Source organism: Chrysemys picta, unplaced genomic scaffold (assembly GCF_011386835.1).
Source record: "Chrysemys picta bellii isolate R12L10 unplaced genomic scaffold, ASM1138683v2 scaf90, whole genome shotgun sequence".
In the NCBI taxonomy this organism is placed as follows: domain Eukaryota; kingdom Metazoa; phylum Chordata; order Testudines; family Emydidae; genus Chrysemys; species Chrysemys picta.
The window spans coordinates 6,165-32,645 of NW_027052797.1; the positions used below are offsets into that span (position 1 = coordinate 6,165).

The 26,481-nt window shown below is 53.5% G+C and overlaps 1 protein-coding gene across 33 annotated transcripts in view; it reads right to left on the bottom strand.

The window, feature by feature from the left end:
- Positions 1 to 1,516: 1,516 nt before the first annotated feature.
- Positions 1,517 to 26,481, bottom strand: part of LOC135977977 (uncharacterized) — a 143,872-nt gene continuing 118,907 nt past the window's right edge. For 25 of the 33 annotated variants that reach the window (XR_010595408.1, XR_010595412.1, XR_010595403.1 and 22 more), the window contains 4 exons: positions 24,424 to 24,497; positions 6,929 to 7,069; positions 4,892 to 5,022; positions 1,520 to 1,630 (listed from right to left, as the gene is read on the bottom strand). The gene's annotated coding sequence lies outside the window, so the exon portion shown is untranslated. Of the gene's footprint in view, positions 1,631 to 4,891; positions 5,023 to 6,928; positions 7,070 to 24,423; positions 24,498 to 26,481 lie in introns of all 33 variants that reach the window. The other 8 variants (XR_010595396.1, XR_010595394.1, XR_010595425.1 and 5 more) reach the window with 8 other exon arrangements.

A 26,481-nucleotide genomic window follows, 5' to 3' on the forward strand; every position in this document is an offset into this window, starting at 1 on the left:
AGAGGGCGGGCGGTACCGCGGAGAGCGGGATCGGTACCCCGATGGCCCGGATCTCGAGGTCCTGGATGGGGGCCCTTGCTGGTGGTAGGCCCAGGGTGTCCAGAACGGCCATTGGCTTGGTTGGCCCCATTGGGGATGGCCAGAGGCTTCGTAGTCCCTACTAGCCTGTGCCCTATGGGCATACCCGCCGTACCGGCCCGAGTCAGTCTCCGACACCACGGACGGTGATCTGGAAGGCCACGGCGGAGCCGTAGAACGGTGCCGGTCCGGGTTTGGGGAGTAGTGCCTCCGCGACCAGGACCTGGAGTAGCGTCTCGCCAACCTGGACCTGGATCAGTACCGGTGACCACGGGACCGGGAATGACTACGGGTGGTCGGTCTCGGGGAACGTACCGCCGACGCATCCCGGTGCCGACTCGAGTATGGCTGCTGAGTCGGTGCCGACCGCTTACTGAGGCCTGACTGCTGCGGCGCTTTCTGCACGGAGGGCAACCGGGAGTCCACCGAGGCGGAGCTCGACCGGGACTGGTGCCTTGAACGGTGCTGAAATGGCGACCGTGATGGGCGCACCATCGCCGGCTTGCCTCTGTGTGGCAGTCTCAGCGGAGTGTCCTCAGTTTGTGGAGGGCCCTCAACGGACAATGCAATGAGGTCCTTTGCTGCCTCAAATGTGTCCGGAGTGGAGGGCTGTTCCAAGAGCTCCTCCAGCCCTTCTTCCTCACTCGACGCGCCTATCCCGGGGCTCGACGGGCCTTTCGGCGCCGGAGCCACTACCGGGGCCTGTGCCGGGGCCGTGCCGGTCTTGGGCGCACTCGAGGTCTTCGCTGGCGCTAACCTCTTATGTGGGGAGCGTCCTCGGGCCTTGGGTTGGCCCTTCGATTTTGTCGGCGAAGACGACCGGTGCCATACATGCCCCCGTTGGGTCGGTGCCGTGGGCTTCGAGTGACCCGCCGGCGCCGGTTCCCGCACCGATGCCGGGGCGCTCCGCACTGAGGCAGACGGTGCCGCCGAAGTGGAGGGCTGTAACGCCGTCTCCATGAGCAGCTGCTTGAGGCGAAAGTCTCTTTCTTTCTTAGTTCTGGGCTTAAAGGCCTTGCAGATCTTGCAGCGCTCTTTCTGGTGAGCTTCCCCTAGGCAGCGGAGACATGAGTCGTGGGGGTTGCTCAATGGCATAGGCTTATGGCACGTGGCACAAGCCTTGAAGCCTTGGGCGTGCGGCATGCCCCGCCGCCCAGGGCCGGTGCCGGGGTTGACCAAGCAACCATGGCAGGAACTTTAAGTACCTAATGAGCTGTTAACTACTAAGCTTAACACTAACTACTAATAACTGATAACTGTTGTAGATACCACTAATGACTATGCTAAGGGACACTCTCAGACGAGAGACAGAGTTGTTCCAACGCCGCCACGGACGGTAAGAAGGAACTGGAGGGGTCGGGTCGGCAGGGATATATATACCCTAGAGCGGGGCGCCGCTCTGGCGGGAGGGAGCGGGCCCTGCCGGCCCGACGGGAGCCACTAAGGGAAAAAGTTTCCGACGTCCGTGCACGCGGCACGCGTACACCTAATGTGTAATGGACGTGAACAATCACTCGAAGAAGAAACTGGATGAAAAGGCAGCCAGAAATGCCTGTCAGAAACAGAAAAAGTTAAGTGTAAAAGTGAGATCTCAGCAAGCTAAAAAAGAGAAGGAAAACAAGGTAGTGAAAGCAGAACTAAATTGGAACACTGCTAGACTACAACAGGTGACAGTTAAGCAGCCCACAGTTATGCTCTCTTGTTTGATTGTAATTTGAAATGTCTCCTTGTAATCTTTAAGAATATCAACCCTACTTTAACTTTCTCCTCTCTGAAACCATCAGCTGAATAAGATGAAAAGATTTTTTGAATTTCTCATAATAAAATGCCTAACCCATAGCAAGGAATCACAGTAAATCATAACAACAAATTACATTTTGTTTCTTTTCAACCTTAAAGAAACATAAGATGTAATCAGCCTTGGATGCCAAAAACTACTTGTACAGATTCTAACACTTTAAAATTGATTGTTAATTTATCAGGATAAGAGAATGTGCAGCTACATGGATTCAAGAAAAAACAGTGATTCACAAAAACAAAACATAATTGGATGGTTGTAGATTAAAAAAATATATTATAATCTGGAAAGACTTCCACCTTCATCTTGATGGGCGAACGAGACAAAACTACTAAAATAAAAAGTAACAATAATCCTCAGCAAATCAAAAGACTTAAAAAATTGTTAAAACCATCCTGCTTTTCTTTTAAATAAGAGAGATCAATTTTTTTTTTGGACCTAGCTATTGGCTAAAATGAAGCTAAAAGTCCCTATTATTTAACTATATAATCCAAACATTTATCTTTGTTACAAATTGATAGATTGGATTGATCCATGCACATCACCCCACCTCCTAGAACATGTGTGCACCCAAATAAACACATGCACTTAAGATTTTTGTTGTTGTTTTTCAAATAGTTTTACTTAAATTTCTATACTTAAATACATGCATCAAAAATCAATATAATTAATAAATAAATCTCAGTATCTACACAATTTGATAAAGCCCTTACATACGGTAATAACTATATGATCTGACAGTCTTGGAAAAAGGATGAATGTAAAAAAATTATCTTTGTAGCAGTATAGTCTAAGTATGTCTTGTGAGGTATCATTTGAAAACTCATAATCTGCTGAAAATTACATACACTGTTACCACACGTAATTTACCAGGATGATAAAATTGTAACATTCTACTGTGTGGGATTGCTACATTTAGAAAAACAGGCACAGGCCAGTTCCTTACAGGCAGAGGGCTAGCCAACACCTTAATCCACTTGATTATGCTGATATCTGGCTATTGTGGAGTAGCACCTGGATAAACAGCCATTTTTTTGCAGGAAGAAGGGTGTGAGCAAGAATTTTGCCAATATGTAAAGACACATTCCCCAGGCCTCCTCTCACCTGAACCCCAGAGGGATATTACCTCTGTATAAGGAGAGAGGAAAAATCACCTCTCTCCTCCACTCCTCTCCACTCATAGCAGCAACACCACCTAAAGAAACACTTAACTGACAGACAGGTCCTAGCCTGGAGGCCTCCATACAGTACAGACTGTGAAGAGCATATGGTAAGAAAAAGCTTAGTTTTGAATCCATTTAACTTGCTAAATTAGGTATTACTTTGCATTTTATCTTATTTTCTTTTTAACCAAATCTCACTTTTATGCCTCAGTACTTGTAATAATTTAAAACAGACAAACAATCTCAAACATTTTGGCTGGGACCCCCTTTGAAAATATTGCAGGCTGTGACAACCTCCCTCCCCATACCATGCCACTCTTAGTTATGCGCTGTCTTCAAAGCTGGGCAGTGATACAGCATCAGCTGCTGACCTGGCATGGTATGGTACTGCCACCCGTACTTCTGCACTGCTGCTGGCAGCGGTGCTGCCTTCACAGCTGGGCACCCAGCTAGCAGCCACCACTCTCCAGCCACCCAGCTCTAAAGGCAGCACGCAAGTAAGGTTTGCAATACCGCAACCCCCTTTCTCATCAGGGCCCCCAGTTGGAGAACTGCTGACTTTTAAGTACAGAAAGAAAGAATAACAATAAAACAATTGTATTAGCTAACCAGTGCATTTGGGACCTTCCACTTGAGATAACATGGCTTCAGCGTATCATTTTCTATTAATGAAACAACAGCCTTTATATGAGCTCATGCTGTCCACTAGTGTCCTGGGCAGTACAAGATGCACATTGCTGGAGGTGAGGGGGAGTCTGAGACTGGGAATTTGCTGCTCTTCTCCTGCAGCGTAACATTGTGTGGCTGGTTGCCGACACTCATGCTGTATAGCTGGGAGTAATTCACAACCTGGAGGCTGTGTATGAACTGACCAGTAGTGGTGCTTATCACAGCAAAGCAGTGTAAAAAGCACTCCAGGTTGGAGAACTAAGGGGACACATCTGTTCAACACCCTTTCATGCACCTCTTCCCGCCCAGGCTTTGATGCAGCCACCAACCCCGCCCCCTCCTTCCCCTCCCCCCCACCAGTACAGCCATACTAGTCATAGCAACAGTCTGGGCAACCTAACCTCTGCTCGGACAAGTCCTGGCTTTTAGGGACCACCCCAGATTATCCTTGTGTGAGGCTACCATCTCGGCCGACCCCAACGATCAGACAGGGACCTGCAGAGATAAACGCTGGAGCTTTTGCTAATGAGCAGATTCCACTGCTGGGGTGGACCAACCCACAGAGATCGGGCACAGAGGGACAACCTGTAACACACCTACATTTAGGGAGTGGTCAGGCAGGCACTCCAGGCAGGGCTATTTGCCAGGAAAGTTTCCCTAAGAAGTGGTGGAAGCCCCAGCATTTTGGGTATTTTTATCTAGATTAAGCAAATTGTTATATGTTATTATTTACTACAGTGCTCTTCACTATCTTTGAAGTGGGGGCCACTTTGGGGAAAAAACCTTCAATGTGAGAGCCGGATGAGGCTGAGGGGTTCGGACTGTGGAAGGTGGCCCAGGTTAGGGCGGGGTGGGAGGGGTGAGGGCTCTGGCTGGGGCTGAGGGGTTTGGGGTGGAGCTGTGGATGAGGGGTTTGGGGTGTGGGAGGGACTCAGGGCTGGGGCAGAGGGTTGGGATGTGGGGTGGGGCCAGGGATGAGGGGTTCAGGAGGGGGCTCAGGGCTGGGGCAGAGGGTTGGGATGCGGGGGGAGAGCTCTGGCTGGGGGTTCAGCCTTTCCAACCCTGATATTCTATGATTTTATGAAAGGAAATTTTATACAACCGTGTCCCCTAAGGAAGTTCCCGAGAGACAAGATGGAGAAACCCACGTCCCACACATAGCAAGAACCAATCCCGCACTGACCCAGTAGGATGGACCCGACGGGAGCAGCTGGGCTATCTCCTCTGATTTCTGAGGCGCGGTATCAAGTTGTTTTGCTTTCAGTGGGATATTTTCACACTGCCTGACACGGCCTCCCTGACACACACCTGCAGCTGGAACATTGCTCAGATATTTACTCCAACGAGGTTTGTAAACAACAGAACATGAAAATCTATAAAACATGAATCCACTAAGCAGCTTGTTTTAGACAGAGTCAGGCATGGTAGATGAAGTGGAAGTGTCTGCAGGTAGCACAGACCTGGGGCGGATTGATACCAGACGCAAGGAGCCTGAATCTTCCACAGGCCAGGCTCCTTGGAAATGTCAGGGCAGATGTACAGTGGTAGGGCAGGTTCCTCCGTTTTCTCCTTACACTAGAAGTGATCTGGGATCCCAGCTCAGTTCTTGAAAGGTTCCTCCTCTCACTCCTGAAGTTGGTCTATTCCTTTTCAACTTGATGCTACTAGTTTAAGAGAAGCTCCCTCCACTACATGGCACATCTCCCTGCCTGGCCTGCAGTCAGGGAGCTGTGCAATGGAAAAGGAAGGGCAGCCCTATCAAACAGTCTGGGCTTCTCACCTCTAGAAGTAGGAATTCAAGTGAGTTCACGTTGGGGAAGGGGCTGAGGGTGAGTGATTTCTGTAGGGGGAGGGCGTCCTTCAGCTCTGCCCATTTCAGAATAATTAGCAGCCAGTGGAGCGGAGAGTCAGAACTGGGGTACCAGGGGCTGCTGGGGATCAGGACTCTGGGGCACCAGCAGAGCTTGGGAGGGAGGAACAGTGTTCTCTGGAATAATGGGGATGCTGCAGGTCAAGGCTGATGGGCAGCTGATGCAGCCCTTGTCTGCTGTGTGCCTGGCTCTCTGCTCAGCCTCACAGTCTTACTGAGGACTAACATTCACCCCCGCAAATGTGTGTGCTATCTTGCTCTCTCTCACACACGTGCGCTGGCCCCTTTCTTTCTGCCCACAAGTTTCCTGAAAGAAGACAAAGCTCTAAACACAAGAAATGCTGTTGCACGGGACACCAGGGCCTGTTTGTTGAAGATGTCACCTAAGTAGAACAAACAAAAGACTGCCTCCGCTCTGGAGAATTCCCCAGGACCGGATAAATCCCCCATCCAGAAACTGTGCCAGGAGGGGCTCAGTGCCTGCAGGCTGCACTGACTGGGGACCGTACAGGAGACATCTTAAAATGTATCTTGTGACTTGGTTGCTTTTTAAAAGCACAAGTGATCCCTGACACCAGTGCTGAATTTACACCCATAAACCATTGATACCACAGCAATAAATGTACAAGTGGAGGGGAGTCTAAGACAGAAACCATCTGTGGGGCATTCAGAACATCCACCAATGCTCAAGAAATACACTAATCCGTCGTAAAAACAACTGATTCGCTTCAATACTCAGGGCAGTGGGCTTCTGCTATCACTGCTAAGAGGTGCCTTTAGATTATGAGCATTAGGAATGCATAGGGTCAGATGAGCAAGAGGCAATAAATGCAAAATCCTAGACAAATGTTATGTCCCCTTCCTCGGGATGGTCCATGCAGAGGATAACAGCCCACTACTCCTATCTGCAAACAGTTACTTGTTTAGGTCGAGTGGCAGGGACTTGTGCCCTGGGTTTGACTCTAGTGGGGCAGGTTGTTAAATAAACAAGGGGTGACAGCTAGGAGTGTGAGAAGGTGCCTAGGCTTTCCCACCTGCATTTCCATTTGACCCATTAGCTCGTGTAGCTGAGGAGCCCCCAGGTGCTTTCTGACCCCTTGAGCACTGAGCTGAAAGTTTCCCAGCTCCCTCCTACGGCAAGCCCAGTGTACCCGTTTACCACATCTGATGCCAGGCTGCTAGGCAGCCCAAGGCGGCTCTGCTAGCTGGGGGTGCATATTGGGGGTGGGGGGCCAGGGTGTTTTCATGCATGCCCTCCAGGGATGCATGCAGTCTCTTCTGAGCAGAAAAGTTAATTCCTCACTGCCAAGCACCCGCCCAATCACCCACGCTTCCTCGTGTCCTACTTACTGGCTGTCCGGACCCAGGGCTGGAGTAGAAGATGGTGTACTTCCGGATGATCCTGTTCGACTTAGCTGGGGGGAAGCCAGGACACGACCATGCTGCTGGCAGAAGATGGGAAGGCTTTTATCCCGGTGGGGGAGCCTGGAACTGAGCAAGAGACAATTCATTTTAGACCCAGCAGCTTCAACAAAGCCAGCTAGATCCACCACGACCTCCCGAGCAGGGCGCTGATTCCTCCTTCCCATGAGGGGAAAGGCCAGACCGTTCTTCCTGCATGCCCAGTGTCCGCAGGCATTCACATCATTTGAGGTCTTGTTCTAAGAGGAATTCCTTATAACCAGGAATGCCACAATTCTAGCAGGCATCAATGCTGTGGAATCCTGGCTCTGGATCCTGCCCTGGCTTGGTGTTGGATGCAGATGCTATATTGGCACAGGACCACTTTGGCTGCACAAAATGGAGGAAAGCTATTCTGGAGGCTGCACGTAGGGTACCTCCACTGCTGCAGGGCTGAGCCTTTCACCCTCCCATGCCAGGGAGGGAAGATGCTGAGTCAGCCAAAGGGGCAAAGGAAACAAGTCCAGATGACTGGAAAAAGGCTAAGGTAGTGCCCATCTTTAAAAAAGGGAAGGAGGAGGATCCGGGGAACTACAGGCCAGTCAGCCTCACCTCAGTCCCTGGAAAAATCATGGAGCAGGTCCTCAAGGAATCAATTCTGAAACACTTAGAGGAGAGGAAAGTGATCAGGAACAGTCAGCATGGATTCACCAAGGGGAAGTCGTGCCTGACTAACCTAATTGCCTTCTATGATGAGATAACTGGCTCTGTGGATGAGGGGAAAGCAGTGGATGTGTTATTCCTTGACTTTAGCAAAGCTTTTGATACGGTCTCCCACAGTATTCTTGCCACCAAGTTCATTTCCTCGGGGGCACCTGGCATTGGCCACTGTCGGCAGACAGGATACTGGGCTAGATGGACCTTTGGTCTGTCCCAGTATGGCCGTTCTTATATTCATGGTCCCTGCCCAGAAGATCGGGCAGCCCAGCAGCCCGAGCACAGCTGCAGATAGCTATGCCCAGCACACAGCAGTGTGCCCCTGACCATCTTTGGGAGATTCGCACCCTGCTCTGCCATTGCCTGAATGTGCTTGCAGAGCAGACAATGCATTGCCTCTGCCCTGGTGCAATCTAGCCTAGCTGGGTCCTCCTCCTTCGAGGGGAAGGAGGACCGGTCATCAGGCTGAGCAGGGCTGACTTTGTCAGCTCCTTGGAGTTAGATGACTGGATTAATGAGCACTAGATCAGCATAATAAGTAGAAAAGCATATGCTTGTCCAAAAAGCCCCTGACAGATTGCAGCCTGCAGTGGTCTAAAGATGTACAGAGCAACTTGGCACCACATCAGCCAGTAAACCGATTGCCCATTGAGCTGGAAATACAGACGTATCAACTGCAAAATGGAACATGCAAAAACAGCAAAAAAAATCTGTTTTTTGAGCAATACAACGCTGGCAACTGCACTGCCAAGGTCACCCAGCGTCCCTGGTCTTACCCCACTGGGCCCAGAGCTGCAACTCCTCCTGTATTTTTATAGCACCTTTTATCCCCAAATGCGTTCCATCCCTACAAAAAGAGCACTGCTGAAATGCAGCCACATCTGGGGGTCAGGGTAACAGCTGACTGGCTAAGCAGCAGATTGTAGAACAGGGAAGGCTGGGGGAAGGGATATTTCTCTAAGGACTTCCAAGGAAAACCCCATCCTCTTGCAGAAAAAACTCTCTCTGGCAGGTCCTGCTGCTCTAAGAACTCACCTTGAAGCCCCACACAGAATACTGTACGGTGTATGGAGCTCAGCTTCTCCAGCTATCTGCCGCCAATAGCAGGCTCACTGGAAATAGCTACAGCAGGGAGCTTAGAGGCCGTCATAGAGTGAAGGGCTGGGCCCATGCTGTCATTTACCAAAGAGTCCTGGAGAGTTCACACCAGGTGGTCCAGTCCCCACAGCCATCCGCTCCTGCACTCCATGGCTCTCAGTGTGGCAGTGAGGATCATATGCATACAAAAGAGCCATGCCTGGGCAAAGCAGCTAACTTTGGGCCCATTCCTGCTCCAGCTGGACTCAGCAGCAAAGCTCCAATTGGTTTCAATGGCAGCAGGATCAGACCCGGTGGATTCACCCCTGCCCCAACCCTCCAGATACAGCCTTTCTCCGCTGACATTCCTTAGCCAAAATCCGCTCCTGCTCATGTTTTTAGACTAGAAATGTCTCCTACAACAGCACTTTAATGTACACTAATGTAGGAAACTGCACTGCCTGGCTTCCTGCCCCTCAGTCACCTAGGCCCTAACATTCAGAGCTGAGCTACATTTCAAATATATTGATTTCAGTTACAATACAGAATGCAAAATGTACAGTGCTCACCTTATGTTACTTTTGATTACAAATATTTGCATTGTAAACAGATAAAAGAAATAGTAGTTTTCAATTCACCTCATACAAGTACTGTAGTGCAATTTCTTTATTGTGAAAGTGCAACTTACAAATGTAGAATTTTTTTTTGACATAACTGCACAAAACAATGTAAAATTTTAGAGCCTACAAGTCAAAGCATGAAAGACCATGCAAATGTTTAGACTATCTGGTATGTAAATACCTTGCAACATTAGCTACAACAGTGCCATATGAACGCCAGTTCTCACTTTCAAGTGACATTGTAAATAAGAAGCAGGCAGCATTATCTCCCGTAAAGGTAAACAAACTTGTTTGTCTAGAGTTTCGCTGAACAAGAAGTAGGACTGAATGGACTGAAATTAATCTAGTTAATTTGTTTTGCGTTAATCGCTTGCGTTAACTGAGACTAATCGACAGCCGTAGTCCTAAGCGTGGCAAATGATCTGGTCCAAAAGGTGAATGTAGCTGAGCAATATCCCCAACAATGCAATCCCTTTCCAAAAGGGGAATTACACAAACAGGAGGCTAATTAGCTGGCAATAAAAAGGATCAGTCACAGGGTGAAGTGCCTGCATGCTGCGTAGAAATTCTTTAAAAGGTTCATGCGTGTTGGGCTGGGCAGCTGAGTGAGCAAGCAAGCAAGCAGCTGGCGGGCAGTGATCCAGCCTGTCTCTGCTTCATCTCTGCTTCATTTCCAGAGACTTGGAGGTGGGTCCAGCTGACAGGGTGGGAGGTGTTGGGCGGGAAAGGTCACTGAAGAGGCTGGCGCTGACTGGGCAGCTGGTGTTGGGAGGGAAAGCCCAGAGGTGGGTGGTGCTGACTGGGTATGAGGCGCTGGATGGGAAAATCTTTGAGGGGCTGGCACTGACTGGGCAGGAGGAGTTGGGAGGGAAAGCCCAGAGGTAGGTTTTGCTGATTGGGCAGGAGGTGGTGGGCGGGGAAATCACTGAGGCAGCTGGCGCTGATTCGGTAGGCAGTGCTGGGCAGGAAAAGTCACTGAGGGGGGGCTGGCGCTGACTGGGCAGGAGGCTCTGAGTGGGAAAATCACTGAGGTGGCTCTTGCTGACTGGGTAGGAGAAGTTGGGAGGGAAAGTCCGGAGGTTGGTTTTGCTGACTGGGTGGGAGGAGTTGGGCTGGAAAATCACTGAGGGGGTTGGCGCTGACTAGGTAGGCGGTGTTGAGCGGGAAAAGTCACTGCAGGTGACTGGCGCTGACAGGGTAGGAGGCGCTGGGCGCAGAGCTGGCTTTAGGAAGTGCGGGGCCCAATTCGAACAGTTTTGACGGGGCCCCGGCAGGGATGACTGAAAAAAAAAAAAAAACCACTTAAAAAAACATGTGGGGCTTGTTCTCACCGGGCGGCACTCGTAGTCTTAGGCGGTTTGTCCTTCACTCACTCCGGGTCTTTGGTGGCACTGAAGGACCTGCTGCCAAAGTGCTGCTGAAGACCCAGAGCGAGTGAAGGACCCGCCGCTGAAGTGCCGCCGAAGACCCGGAGAGCTGCCGGCTGAGTAAAATTTAAAAAGGAGCCTCTAGCCAGGGAAGGGATTCTCGGCCACTGGGCACGGGGCCCTCTTTGGCGCGGGGCCCGATTCAGGAGAATTGGTGGAATTGGCCTAAAGCCGGCCCAGCCTGGGCGGGAAAATCACTGAGGCGGCTGGCCCTGACTGGGTAGGAGGAGTTGGGAGGGAAAGCCCAGAGGTAGATTTTGCTGATTGGGCAGGAGGCGCTGGGCGGGAAAAGTCACTGAGGTGGCTGGAGCTGACTGGGTAGGAGGTGTTGGGAGGGAAAGCCCAGAGGTTGTTTTTGCTGACTGGGTGGGAGGAGTTGGGCTGGAAAATCATTCAGGGGGTTTGTGCTGACTAGGTAGGAGGTGCTGAGCGGGAAAAGTCACTGGAGGTGACTGACACTGACAGGGTAGGAGCTGCTGGGCAGGAAAGCCCTGAGGTGGATTTTGCTGATTGGGCAGAAGGTGCTGGGCAGGAAAATCACTGGAGGTGGCTCGCGCTGACAGGGTAGGAGGTGCGGGGTGGGAAAAGTCACTGGAGGTGACTGGTGCTGACAGGGTAGGAGGCACTGGGCGGGAAAATCACTGAGGCTGCTGGCCCTGACTGGCTAGGAGAAGTTGGGAGGGAAAGCCCAGAGGTGGGTTGCGCTAATTGAGCAAGAGCCATGGGGCAGGAAAATCGCTGAGGCAGCTCGTGCTGATTCGGTAGGAGGTGCTGGGTGGGAAAAGTCAGTGAGGGGGCTGGCACTGACAGGGTAGGAGGCTCTGAGTGGGAAAAATCACTGAGGCGGCTGGCCCTGACTGGTAGGAGGAGTTGGGAGGGAAAGCACAGAGGTAGGTTTTGCTGATTGGGCAGGAGGTGGTGGGCGGGGAAATCACTGAGGCACCTTGCAGTGACTGGGTAGGCGGTGCTGGGCGGGAAAAGTCACTGAGGGGGCGCTGGCGCTGACTGGGCAGGAGGCTCTGAGTGGGAAAATCACTGAGGTGGCTCTTGATGACTGGGTAGGAGGAGTTGGGAGGGAAAGCCCAGAGGTTGGTTTTGCTGACTGGGTGGGAGGTGTTGGGCTGGAAAATCACTGAGGGGGTTGGCGCTGACTACGTAGGAGGTGCTGAGCGGGAAAAGTCACTGAGGTGGCTCTTGCTGACTGGGTAGGAGGTGTTGGGAGGGAAAGCCCAGAGGTGGGTTGCACTGATTGAGCAGGAGCCGCGGGGCAGGAAAATCACTGAGGCACCTCGCGCTGATTCGGTAGGCGGTGCTGGGCAGGAAAAGTCACTGAGGGGGCGCTGGCGCTGACTGGGCAGGAGGCTCTGAGTGGGAAAATCACTGAGGTGGCTCTTGCTGACTGGGTAGGAGGTGTTGGGAGGGAAAGCCCAGAGGTTGGTTTTGCTGACTGGGTGGGAGGAGTTGGGCTGGAAAATCACTCAGGGGGTTTGTGCTGACTAGGTAGGAGGTGCTGAGCGGGAAAAGTCACTGCAGGTGACTGGCGCTGACAGGGTAGGAGGCGCTAGGCGGGAAAATCACTGAGGCGGCTGGCCCTGACTGGGTAGGAGTACTTGGGAGGGAAAGCACAGAGGTAGGTTTTGCGGATTGGTCAGGAGATGGTGGGCGGGGAAATCACTGAGGTGGCTGGCCCTGACTGGGCAGAAGATGTTGGGAGGGAAAGTACAGAGGTGGGTCGTGCTGACTGGGTATGAGGCGCTGGATGGGAAAATCTTTGAGGGGCTGGCACTGACTGGGCAGGAGTTTCTGAGTGGGAAAATCACTGTGGTGGCTCTTGCTGACAGGGTTGGAGTTGTTGGGAGGGAAAGCCCAGAGGTGGGTTTTGCTGACTGGGTGAGAGGTATTGGGCTGGAAAATCACTGAGGGGGCTGGTGCTGACTAGGTAGGAAGCGCTGGGCTTGAAAGCCCTGAGGTGGGTTTTGCTGATTGGGGAGGTGGTGCTGGGCAGGAAAATCACTGAGGCAGCTCACACTGATAGGGTAGGAGGCGCAGGGCAGGAAAAGTCTCTGAGGGGGTTGGTGCTGACTGGGTAGGAGGTGTTGGGAGGGAAAGCCCAGAGGTTGGTTTTGCTGACTGGGTGGGAGGAGTTGGGCTGGAAAATCACTCAGGGGGTTTGTGCTGACTAGGTAGGAGGTGCTGAGTGGGAAAAGTCACTGCAGGTGACTGGCGCTGACAGGGTAGGAGGCGCTGGGCGGGAAAATCACTGAGGCGGCTGCCCCTGACGGGTAGGAGGAGTTGGGAGGGAAAGCCCAGAGGTCGGTTTTGCTGATTGGGCAGGAGGTGGTGGGTGGGGAAATCACTGAGGCACCTTGCAGTGACTGGGTAGGAGGTGCTGGGCGGGAAAAGTCACTGAGGTGGCTGGCGCTGACAGGGTAGGAGGCGCTGGGCGGGAAAATCACTGAGGCGTCTGGCCCTGACGGGTAGGAGGAGTTGGGAGGGAAAGCCCAGAGGTCGGTTTTGCTGATTGGGCAGGAGGTGGTGGGTGGGGAAATCACTGAGGCACCTTGCAGTGACTGGGTAGGAGGTGCTGGGCGGGAAAAGTCACTGAGGTGGCTGGCGCTGACTGGGCAGAAGATGTTGGGAGGGAAAGTACAGAGGTGGGTCGTGCTGACTGGGTATGAGACGCTGGATGGGAAAATCTTTGAGGGGCTGGCACTGACTGGGCAGGAGTTTCTGAGTGGGAAAATCACTGTGGTGGCTCTTGCTGACAGGGTTGGAGTTGTTGGGAGGGAAAGCCCAGAGGTGGGTTTTGCTGACTGGGTGAGAGGTATTGGGCTGGAAAATCACTGAGGGGGCTGGTGCTGACTAGGTAGGAAGCACTGGGCTTGAAAGCCCTGAGGTGGGTTTTGCTGATTGGGGAGGTGGTGCTGGGCAGGAAAATCACTGAGGCAGCTCACGCTGATAGGGTAGGAGGCGCAGGGCAGGAAAAGTCTCTGAGGGGGTTGGTGCTGACTGGGTAGGAGGTGTTGGGAGGGAAAGCCCAGAGGTTGGTTTTGCTGACTGGGTGAGAGGTATTGGGCTGGAAAATCACTGAGGGGGCTGGTGCTGACTAGGTAGGAAGCGCTGGGCTTGAAAGCCCTGAGGTGGGTTTTGCTGATTGGGGAGGTGGTGCTGGGCAGGAAAATCACTGAGGCAGCTCACGCTGATAGGGTAGGAGGCGCAGGGCAGGAAAAGTCTCTGAGGGGGTTGGTGCTGACTGGGTAGGAGGTGTTGGGAGGGAAAGCCCAGAGGTTGGTTTTGCTGACTGGGTGAGAGGTATTGGGCTGGAAAATCACTGAGGGGGCTGGTGCTGACTAGGTAGGAAGCGCTGGGCTTGAAAGCCCTGAGGTGGGTTTTGCTGATTGGGGAGGTGGTGCTGGGCAGGAAAATCACTGAGGCAGCTCACGCTGATAGGGTAGGAGGCGCAGGGCAGGAAAAGTCTCTGAGGGGGTTGGTGCTGACTGGGTAGGAGGTGTTGGGAGGGAAAGCCCAGAGGTTGGTTTTGCTGACTGGGTGGGAGGAGTTGGGCTGGAAAATCACTCAGGGGGTTTGTGCTGACTAGGTAGGAGGTGCTGAGCGGGAAAAGTCACTGCAGGTGACTGGCGCTGACAGGGTAGGAGGCGCTGGGCGGGAAAATCACTGAGGGGGTTGGTGCTGACTGGGTAGGAGGTGTTGGGAGGGAAAGCCCAGAGGTTGGTTTTGCTGACTGGGTGGGAGGAGTTGGGCTGGAAAATCACTGATGGGGTTGGCGCTGACTACGTAGGAGGTGTTGGTGAGGTGAGGTGACTAGGTAGGAAGCGCTGGGCTTGAAAGCCCTGAGGTGGGTTTTGCTGATTGGGGAGGTGGTGCTGGGCAGGAAAATCACTGAGGCAGCTCACGCTGATAGGGTAGGAGGCGCAGGGCAGGAAAAGTCTCTGAGGGGGTTGGTGCTGACTGGGTATGAGGCGCTGGATGGGAAAATCTTTGAGGGGCTGGCACTGACTGGGCAGGAGTCTCTGAGTGGGAAAATCACTGAGGTGGCTCTTGCTGACTGGGTAGGAGGTGTTGGGAGGGAAAGCCCAGAGGTGGGTTGCACTGATTGAGCAGGAGCCGCGGGGCAGGAACATCACTGAGGCACCTCGCGCTGATTCGGTAGGCGGTGCTGGGCAGGAAAAGTCACTGAGGGGGCGCTGGCGCTGACTGAGCAGGAGGCTCTGAGTGGGAAAATCACTGAGGTGGCTCTTGCTGACTGGGTAGGAAGAGTTGGGAGGGAAAGCCCAGAGGTTGGTTTTGCTGACTGGGTGGGAGGTGTTGGGCTGGAAAATCACTGATGGGGTTGGCGCTGACTACGTAGGAGGTGCTGAGCGGGAAAAGTCACTGAGGTGGCTGGTGCTGACTGGGCAGAAGATGTTGGGAGGGAAAGTACAGAGGTGGGTCGTGCTGACTGGATATGAGGCGCTGGATGGGAAAATCTTTGAGGTGCTGGCACTGACTGGGCAGGAGTTTCTGAGTGGGAAAACCACTGTGGTGGCTCTTGCTGACAGGGTTGGAGGTGTTGGGAGGGAAAGCCCAGAGGTGGGTTTTGCTGACTGGGTGAGAGGTATTGGGCTGGAAAATCACTGAGGGGGCTGGTGCTGACTAGTTAGGAAGCGCTGGGCTTGAAAACCCTGAGATTGGTTTTGCTGATTGGGGAGGAGGTGCTGGGCAGGAAAATCACTGAGGCAGCTCACGCTGATAGGGTAGGAGGCGCAGGGAAGGAAAAGTCTGTGAGGGGGTTGGTGCTGACTGGGTAGGAGGTGTTGGGAGGGAAAGCCCAGAGGTTGGTTTTGCTGACTGGGTGGAAGGAGTTGGGCTGGAAAATCACTCAGGGGGTTTGTGCTGACTAGGTAGGAGGTGCTGAGCGGGAAAAGTCACTGCAGGTGACTGGCGCTGACAGGGTAGGAGGCGCTGGGCGGGAAAATCACTGAGGCGGCTGGCCCTGACTGGGTAGGAGGAGTTGGGAGGGAAAGCACAGAGGTAGGTTTTGCTGATTGGGCAGGAGATGGTGGGCGGGGAAATCACTGAGGCACCTTGCACTAAATGGGTAGGAGGAGCTGGGCGGGAAAAGTCACTGAGGTGGCTGGCCCTGACTGGGCAGAAGATGTTGGGAGGGAAAGTACAGAGGTGGCTCGTGCTGACTGGGTATGAGGCGATGGATGGGAAAATCTTTGAGGGGCTGGCACTGACAGGGTAGGAGGCTCTGAGTGGGAAAAATCACTGAGGCGGCTGGCCCTGACTGGTAGGAGGAGTTGGGAGGGAAAGCACAGAGGTAGGTTTTGCTGACTGGGTGAGAGGTATTGGGCTGGAAAATCACTGAGGGGGCTGGTGCTGACTAGGTAGGAAGCGCTGGGCTTGAAAGCCCTGAGGTGGGTTTTGCTGATTGGGGAGGTGGTGCTGGGCAGGAAAATCACTGAGGCAGCTCACACTGATAGGGTAGGAGGCGCAGGGCAGGAAAAGTCTCTGAGGGGGTTGGTGCTGACTGGGTAGGAGGTGTTGGGAGGGAAAGCCCAGAGGTTGGTTTTGCTGACTGGGTGGGAGGAGTTGGGCTGGAAAATCACTCAGGGGGTTTGTGCTGACTAGGTAGGAGGTGCTGAGTGGGAAAAGTCACTGCAGGTGACTGGCGCTGACAGGGTAGGAGGCGCTGGGCGGGAAAATCACTGAGGCGGCTGCCCCTGACGGGTAGGAGGAGTTGGGAGGGAAAGCCCAGAGGTCGGTTTTGCTGATTGGGCAGGAGGTGGTGGGTGGGGAAATCACTGAGGCACCTTGCAGTGACTGGGTAGGAGGTGCTGGGCGGGAAAAGTCACTGAGGTGGCTGGCGCTGACAGGGTAGGAGGCGCTGGGCGGGAAAATCACTGAGGCGTCTGGCCCTGACGGGTAGGAGGAGTTGGGAGGGAAAGCCCAGAGGTCGGTTTTGCTGATTGGGCAGGAGGTGGTGGGTGGGGAAATCACTGAGGCACCTTGCAGTGACTGGGTAGGAGGTGCTGGGCGGGAAAAGTCACTGAGGTGGCTGGCGCTGACTGGGCAGAAGATGTTGGGAGGGAAAGTACAGAGGTGGGTCGTGCTGACTGGGTATGAGACGCTGGATGGGAAAATCTTTGAGGGGCTGGCACTGACTGGGCAGGAGTTTCTGAGTGGGAAAATCACTGTGGTGGCTCTTGCTGACAGGGTTGGAGTTGTTGGGAGGGAAAGCCCAGAGGTGGGTTTTGCTGACTGGGTGAGAGGTATTGGGCTGGAAAATCACTGAGGGGGCTGGTGCTGACTAGGTAGGAAGCACTGGGCTTGAAAGCCCTGAGGTGGGTTTTGCTGATTGGGGAGGTGGTGCTGGGCAGGAAAATCACTGAGGCAGCTCACGCTGATAGGGTAGGAGGCACAGGGCAGGAAAAGTCTCTGAGGGGGTTGGTGCTGACTGGGTAGGAGGTGTTGGGAGGGAAAGCCCAGAGGTTGGTTTTGCTGACTGGGTGAGAGGTATTGGGCTGGAAAATCACTGAGGGGGCTGGTGCTGACTAGGTAGGAAGCGCTGGGCTTGAAAGCCCTGAGGTGGGTTTTGCTGATTGGGGAGGTGGTGCTGGGCAGGAAAATCACTGAGGCAGCTCACGCTGATAGGGTAGGAGGCGCAGGGCAGGAAAAGTCTCTGAGGGGGTTGGTGCTGACTGGGTAGGAGGTGTTGGGAGGGAAAGCCCAGAGGTTGGTTTTGCTGACTGGGTGAGAGGTATTGGGCTGGAAAATCACTGAGGGGGCTGGTGCTGACTAGGTAGGAAGCGCTGGGCTTGAAAGCCCTGAGGTGGGTTTTGCTGATTGGGGAGGTGGTGCTGGGCAGGAAAATCACTGAGGCAGCTCACGCTGATAGGGTAGGAGGCGCAGGGCAGGAAAAGTCTCTGAGGGGGTTGGTGCTGACTGGGTAGGAGGTGTTGGGAGGGAAAGCCCAGAGGTTGGTTTTGCTGACTGGGTGGGAGGAGTTGGGCTGGAAAATCACTCAGGGGGTTTGTGCTGACTAGGTAGGAGGTGCTGAGCGGGAAAAGTCACTGCAGGTGACTGGCGCTGACAGGGTAGGAGGCGCTGGGCGGGAAAATCACTGAGGGGGTTGGTGCTGACTGGGTAGGAGGTGTTGGGAGGGAAAGCCCAGAGGTTGGTTTTGCTGACTGGGTGGGAGGAGTTGGGCTGGAAAATCACTGATGGGGTTGGCGCTGACTACGTAGGAGGTGTTGGTGAGGTGAGGTGACTAGGTAGGAAGCGCTGGGCTTGAAAGCCCTGAGGTGGGTTTTGCTGATTGGGGAGGTGGTGCTGGGCAGGAAAATCACTGAGGCAGCTCACGCTGATAGGGTAGGAGGCGCAGGGCAGGAAAAGTCTCTGAGGGGGTTGGTGCTGACTGGGTATGAGGCGCTGGATGGGAAAATCTTTGAGGGGCTGGCACTGACTGGGCAGGAGTCTCTGAGTGGGAAAATCACTGAGGTGGCTCTTGCTGACTGGGTAGGAGGTGCTGAGCGGGAAAAGTCACTGCAGGTGACTGGCGCTGACAGGGTAGGAGGCGCTGGGCGGGAAAATCACTGAGGGGGTTGGTGCTGACTGGGTAGGAGGTGTTGGGAGGGAAAGCCCAGAGGTTGGTTTTGCTGACTGGGTGGGAGGAGTTGGGCTGGAAAATCACTGATGGGGTTGGCGCTGACTACGTAGGAGGTGTTGGTGAGGTGAGGTGACTAGGTAGGAAGCGCTGGGCTTGAAAGCCCTGAGGTGGGTTTTGCTGATTGGGGAGGTGGTGCTGGGCAGGAAAATCACTGAGGCAGCTCACGCTGATAGGGTAGGAGGCGCAGGGCAGGAAAAGTCTCTGAGGGGGTTGGTGCTGACTGGGTATGAGGCGCTGGATGGGAAAATCTTTGAGGGGCTGGCACTGACTGGGCAGGAGTCTCTGAGTGGGAAAATCACTGAGGTGGCTCTTGCTGACTGGGTAGGAGGTGTTGGGAGGGAAAGCCCAGAGGTGGGTTGCACTGATTGAGCAGGAGCCGCGGGGCAGGAAAATCACTGAGGCACCTCGCGCTGATTCGGTAGGCGGTGCTGGGCAGGAAAAGTCACTGAGGGGGCGCTGGCGCTGACTGAGCAGGAGGCTCTGAGTGGGAAAATCACTGAGGTGGCTCTTGCTGACTGGGTAGGAAGAGTTGGGAGGGAAAGCCCAGAGGTTGGTTTTGCTGACTGGGTGGGAGGTGTTGGGCTGGAAAATCACTGATGGGGTTGGCGCTGACTACGTAGGAGGTGCTGAGCGGGAAAAGTCACTGAGGTGGCTGGTGCTGACTGGGCAGAAGATGTTGGGAGGGAAAGTACAGAGGTGGGTCGTGCTGACTGGATATGAGGCGCTGGATGGGAAAATCTTTGAGGTGCTGGCACTGACTGGGCAGGAGTTTCTGAGTGGGAAAACCACTGTGGTGGCTCTTGCTGACAGGGTTGGAGGTGTTGGGAGGGAAAGCCCAGAGGTGGGTTTTGCTGACTGGGTGAGAGGTATTGGGCTGGAAAATCACTGAGGGGGCTGGTGCTGACTAGTTAGGAAGCGCTGGGCTTGAAAACCCTGAGATTGGTTTTGCTGATTGGGGAGGAGGTGCTGGGCAGGAAAATCACTGAGGCAGCTCACGCTGATAGGGTAGGAGGCGCAGGGAAGGAAAAGTCTGTGAGGGGGTTGGTGCTGACTGGGTAGGAGGTGTTGGGAGGGAAAGCCCAGAGGTTGGTTTTGCTGACTGGGTGGAAGGAGTTGGGCTGGAAAATCACTCAGGGGGTTTGTGCTGACTAGGTAGGAGGTGCTGAGCGGGAAAAGTCACTGCAGGTGACTGGCGCTGACAGGGTAGGAGGCGCTGGGCGGGAAAATCACTGAGGCGGCTGGCCCTGACTGGGTAGGAGGAGTTGGGAGGGAAAGCACAGAGGTAGGTTTTGCTGATTGGGCAGGAGATGGTGGGCGGGGAAATCACTGAGGCACCTTGCACTAAATGGGTAGGAGGAGCTGGGCGGGAAAAGTCACTGAGGTGGCTGGCCCTGACTGGGCAGAAGATGTTGGGAGGGAAAGTACAGAGGTGGCTCGTGCTGACTGGGTATGAGGCGATGGATGGGAAAATCTTTGAGGGGCTGGCACTGACAGGGTAGGAGGCTCTGAGTGGGAAAAATCACTGAGGCGGCTGGCCCTGACTGGTAGGAGGAGTTGGGAGGGAAAGCACAGAGGTAGGTTTTGCTGATTGGGCAGGAGATGGTGGGCGGGGAAATCACTGAGGCACCTTGCACTAACTGGGTAGGAGGAGCTGGGCGGGAAAAGTCACTGAGGTGGCTGGCCCTGACTGGGCAGAAGATGTTGGGAGGGAAAGTACAGAGGTGGCTCGTGCTGACTGGGTATGAGGCGCTGGATGGGAAAATCTTTGAGGGGCTGGCACTGACAGGGTAGGAGGCTCTGAGTGGGAAAAATCACTGAGGCGGCTGGCCCTGACTGGTAGGAGGAGTTGGGAGGGAAAGCCCAGAGGTCGGTTTTGCTGATTGGGCAGGAGGTGGTGGGTGGGGAAATCACTGAGGCACCTTGCAGTGACTGGGTAGGAGGTGCTGGGCGGGAAAAGTCACTGAGGTGGCTGGCGCTGACTGGGCAGAAGATGTTGGGAGGGAAAGTACAGAGGTGGGTCGTGCTGACTGGGTATGAGGCGCTGGATGGGAAAATCTTTGAGGGGCTGGCACTGACTGGGCAGGAGTTTCTGAGTGGGAAAATCACTGTGGTGGCTCTTGCTGACAGGGTTGGAGTTGTTGGGAGGGAAAGCCCAGAGGTGGGTTTTGCTGACTGGGTGAGAGGTATTGGGCTGGAAAATCACTGAGGGGGCTGGTGCTGACTAGGTAGGAAGCACTGGGCTTGAAAGCCCTGAGGTGGGTTTTGCTGATTGGGGAGGTGGTGCTGGGCAGGAAAATCACTGAGGCAGCTCACGCTGATAGGGTAGGAGGCGCAGGGCAGGAAAAGTCTCTGAGGGGGTTGGTGCTGACTGGGTAGGAGGTGTTGGGAGGGAAAGCCCAGAGGTGGGTTGCGCAGACTGAGTAAGAGGTATTGGTTGGGAAGATCACTAAGATAGCTCGCGCTGACTGGGTAGTAGGCGCTGGGCAGAAAAGGTCACTGAGACGGCTGGTGCTGATTCGGTAGGTGGTGCTGGGCGGGAAAAGTCACTGAGGGGAATGGTGCTGACTAGGTGGGAGGCGCTGGATAGGAAAATCACTGGGGGGCTGGCACTGACTGGGCAGGAGGATCTGAGTGGGAAAATCACTGAGGTGGCTCCTGCTGAGTGGGTAGGAGGTGTTGGGAGGGAAAGGCCAGGGGTGAGTTTTGCTGACTGGGTGGGAGATGTTGGGCTGGAAAATCACTAAGAGGGCTGGCGCTGACTAGGTAGGAAGTGCTGAGCAGGAAAGCACTGAGGTGGGTTTTGCTGACAGGGCAGGAGGTGTTGGGCAGGAAAAGTCAGTGAGGGGGTTGGCACTGACTGGGTAAGCGGTGTTGGGAGGGAAGCCCAGAGGAATGTTTTGCTGATTGGTCAGGAGGTGCTGGGCAGAAAAATCACTGTAGCAGCAGCTGTTGATTGGGCAGAAGGTGCTGGGTCAAAAACCATGGAAGCCAACCTCAAGGACTGGGCAGGAGGTACTGGGCAGGTAACCCTGTAGATGATACCCTTACTGGAGAGGAGACATGGAAGGGAAAGGGGAACAGACTCTTCTACTGATATTACAAAAAGTACTGGGTAGGAAACTCCTAAAGCAGCTTGCACTCACTAGACAAATGGTCCTAGGGGGCAAATGTGTGTGCAGGTTTGAGCTTACCCGGAAAAAGACGCCTAGCAGGAAACCTCAAGCAGTTTGTGTTGACTAGGAAGAAGGTGCTGAGTTCTTGTGAAAGCTCTCCTAACTTCTGCAACACACAAATGCTGAAAACTAGGAATTAGGGTAATTTCCACACAGGGAGATTACCTTGTAATCCTGCTGTCTAATGAGCCACACTTAAACTAGGTTTCAGGGTAGCAGCAGTGTTAGTCTGTATCCTCAAAAAGAACAGGAGTACTTGTGGCACCTTAGAGACTAAAATTTATTAGAGCATAAGCTTTCGTGGGCTACAACCCACTTCTTCGGATGCATCCGAAGAAGTAGGTTGTAGCCCACGAAAGCTTATGCTCTAATAAATTTGTTAGTCTCTAAGGTGCCACAAGTACTTAAACTAGGGGAGCCTTGTTCCACCTCTGGCTGAGAGATTCCCCATCCCCCTCCCACATGAGAAGGATTGAGGTCCTGTTCCTATTAGTCACAGTAAATTCCCCCAGAATGATTTATACTTGGCTTTTTTGAGATTTGAAGTGAAATCTTACTTGGGACCTATCCTGGTCAGATGGAACATGGTGTGGTGAAGGGGCGGATGTAAGGGGATGGCGGAGGCCATGGAAAATTCGCCCCTTTTCTCAAAAAACCCAAGAAATGGCCCAACGTCTGGAAATGAACAGGGGAGGTAGGGGGCTCCCTTCGGACCCTCACTTCCATGTAATCCTTCCTCAAGTCCTTTTGCCCTGCCCAATTTACACCGCTCAACCAACCACAACTTTCACCCTTTGTTTTCTTGTGCACAAGAAAGAACACTGTCGGACTGACGAGCGTCAACCCGCCTTCTGCCGCAAACTCTCCTGCGCTTTGAAAGAGATTGGTGCCGAAAAGTAGGAATTAGGGTAATTTCCGGCAGAGCCGAATACCTTGCCAATGTCATCTGAATGTACCTTGTACACGTGCTCTCTACTGAGCCACACCTAACCCACTTCACCTCTCTCTTTCTAGCAACTCAAAGGACAAAATGGACAAGACGACACAAGCACCAAAGAAACTGCAGGAAAAGGGAAGAAAAAGCCAAGGCCAACGGCTGCACACACCGCACACACAGCACACACCGCACCCCTGTACCGAGGGATCGGGTTCGACACTTCTCCTCACAGGCTTAATCCCCCTTCAGCTGCCCGGTAAAAGGACCGCCCTGTAAACAAGGATCACGGTCCATTCCTTGCCAACCAAAATGCTTTATGGGTCCCTTCCATAGCTGAGGAGGAGCGAGCCCCCTTTAAAACGGGTTGAGGTCTCTGTGGGTTTGAGCTCCTTAGGACCTAGCCTTTAAAATGCCCCGGGCCGTTGACCTCTCCCTGTCAGAAGGGTGCAGGTCTCCCCTTTCTAACTCCTCTTGGGGCGTTGGCACTCGCTGGGCAACGAGACCACCCACTTCCGAGGGAACGGAGGTCTCTCCTTTACAGCGCTTTTCGCTCTGGCCCATTGGAAGGCCCCTGGCTTAAGGACCACCCTGTAAGGAGGGTTTCGGTCTCCTTTGCCATGCAAATTAAGCCACAGGTCACTTTGACACGCCCGGCAAAATGACTGCCCTGTAACCAGGGTGTAAGGTCTTATACCTCTCACGCTTAAGCTAGGGGAGCCTTTCTGTGCCTGTGGCTTAGCGACTCCCCCCGACCCTCCACCACTTGAGAAGAGTTGAACTTCTGTTTCTCTTAGTCACAGTAAATTCCCACAGAATGATTTCTACTTGGCTTTTTTGAGATTTGAAGTGAAATCTTATTTGGGACCTATCCCGGTCAGATGGAACATGGTGTGGCGAAGGGGCGGCTGTAAGGGGATGGAGGAGGCCGTGGAAAATTCGCCCCTTTTCTGAAAAAAGCCAAGAAATGGCCCAACCAAGCAAACGTCACAAAGTCTGGAAATGAACAGGGGAGGTGGGGGGCTCCTTTCGGACCCTCACTTCCGTGTAATCCTTCCTCAAGTCCTTTTGCCCTGCCCAATTTACACCGCTCAACCAACCACAACTTTCCCCTTTGTTTTCTTGTGCACAAGAAAGAACTCTGTCGGACTGACGAGCGTTAACTGTAGGGATTCGGACAGCTCCGTTTGTTGTGTCCGAATTCCTGGCCTTGTGTCTCTTTGGTGATAAAGAGAGGAGATTCCTCGGGCTACGTTGGAAGAGACTGAGGTGGCGGTCCTTTCTGAAATGTGTTCATGTTGAGATGTTGTAGGTAGATGCGGTGGTATTCAGAGCCGGCACGTGGGTGCACCTAACCCTACTAACAGGACCGCGTCACAAGTAAAAGGGGTCTTTTCTGGTAAAGGTAGGGGGCACAAAGTTGTCATTTTCTTGGTGGGGTAGGAGGTAAGTCGGGAAGGGTGTCGCTGAGGGACGGAGGATTGATTGGAAAGGGGACACTCAGCAGGATCCCTCCCTTACCTGTTCATTTCCAGATCTTTTCACATTCAGGACTCCCCCCACCCTCATTGTGTAAAGGAGGTGTATTATATTAAAGAAAGGGTGACTGCCCTGTAATCAGGGTTCAGGTCGCTTTCCCTTTTCTCCTCTCTGCATCGGCCCTCTTCACGCCAAGGTCCAAAGTGAGCTCCCTCTAACTAGGGTGTGGGTCTTTTCCTGCCTTTCACAAGGTAACACTGCCATTTGGAAGATAGTTCTAGAAACCAGCCTCTTGAGAGGGTTCAGGGTTTGCCCTACTAGCTGTCCCGTGCCCTCCTCACTCACGCACTCAGCCAAGTCAAAGCCCGCGTCCTCTGCATCCACGTGGACCCGCCTTCTGCCGCAAGCTCTCCTGCGCTCTGAAAGAGATCGGTGCCGAAAAGTAGGCATTAGGGTAATTTCCGGCAGGGCCGAGTACCTTGCCAATGTCATCTGAATCTACCTTGTACACGTGCTCTCTACTGAGCCACAGCTAACCCGCTTCACCTCTCTCTTTCTAGCAACTCAAAGGACAAAATGGACAAGACGACACAAGCACCAAAGAAACTGCAGGAAAAGGGAAGAAAAAGCCACGGCCAACGGCTGCACACACCGCACACACAGCACACACCGCACCCCTGTACCGAGGGATCGGGTTCGACACTTCTCCTCACAGGCTTAATCCCCCTTCAGCTGCCCGGTAAAAGGACCGCCCTGTAAACAAGGTTCACGGTCCATTCCTTGCCAACCAAAATGCTTTATGGGTCCCTTCCATAGCTGAGGAGGAGCGAGCCCCCTTTAAAACGGGTTGAGGTCTCTGTGGGTTTGAGCTCCTTAGGACCTAGCCTTTAAAATGCCCCGGGCCGTTGACCTCTCCCTGTCAGAAGGGTGCAGGTCTCCCCTTTCTAACTCCTCTTGGGCCGTTGGCACTCGCTGGGCAACGAGACCACCCACTTCCGAGGGAACGGAGGTCTCTCCTTTACAGCGCTTTTCGCTCTGGCCCATTGGAAGGCCCCTGGCTTAAGGACCACCCTGTAAGGAGGGTTTCGGTCTCCTTTGCCATGCAAATTAAGCCACAGGTCACTTTGACACGCCCGGCAAAATGACTGCCCTGTAACCAGGGTGTAAGGTCTTATACCTCTCACGCTTAAGCTAGGGGAGCCTTTCTGTGCCTGTGGCTTAGCGACTCCCCCCGACCCTCCACCACTTGAGAAGAGTTGAACTTCTGTTTCTCTTAGTCACAGTAAATTCCCACAGAATGATTTCTACTTGGCTTTTTTGAGATTTGAAGTGAAATCTTATTTGGGACCTATCCCGGTCAGATGGAACATGGTGTGGCGAAGGGGCGGCTGTAAGGGGATGGAGGAGGCCGTGGAAAATTCGCCCCTTTTCTGAAAAAAGCCAAGAAATGGCCCAACCAAGCAAACGTCACAAAGTCTGGAAATGAACAGGGGAGGTGGGGGGCTCCTTTCGGACCCTCACTTCCGTGTAATCCTTCCTCAAGTCCTTTTGCCCTGCCCAATTTACACCGCTCAACCAACCACAACTTTCCCCTTTGTTTTCTTGTGCACAAGAAAGAACGCTGTCGGACTGACGAGCGTCAACTGTAGGGATTCGGACAGCTCCGTTAGTTGTGTCCGAATCCCAGGCCTTGTCTCTCTTTGGTGATAAAGAGAGGAGATTCCTCGGGCTACGTTGGAAGAGACTGAGGTGGCGGTCCTTTCTGAAATGTGTTCATGTTGAGATGGTGTAGGTAGATGCGGTGGTATTCAGAGCCGGCACGTGGGTGCACCTAACCCTACTAACAGGACCGCGTCACAAGTAAAAGGGGTCTTTTCTGGTAAAGGTAGGGGGCACAAAGTTGTCATTTTCTTGGTGGGGTAGGAGGTAAGTCGGGAAGGGTGTCGCTGAGGGACGGAGGATTGATTGGAAAGGGGACACTCAGCAGGATCCCTCCCTTACCTGTTCATTTCCAGATCTTTTCACATTCAGGACTCCCCCCACCCTCATTGTGTAAAGGAGGTGTATTATATTAAAGAAAGGGTGACTGCCCTGTAATCAGGGTTCAGGTCGCTTTCCCTTTTCTCCTCTCTGCATCGGCCCTCTTCACGCCAAGGTCCAAAGTGAGCTCCCTCTAACTAGGGTGTGGGTCTTTCCCTGCCTTTCACAAGGTAACACTGCCATTTGGAAGATAGTTCTAGAAACCAGCCTCTTGAGAGGGTTCAGGGTTTGCCCTACTAGCTGTCCCGTGCCCTCCTCACTCACGCACTCAGCCAAGTCAAAGCCCGCGTCCTCTGCATCCACCTGGACCCGCCTTCTGCCGCAAGCTCTCCTGCGCTCTGAAAGAGATCGGTGCCGAAAAGT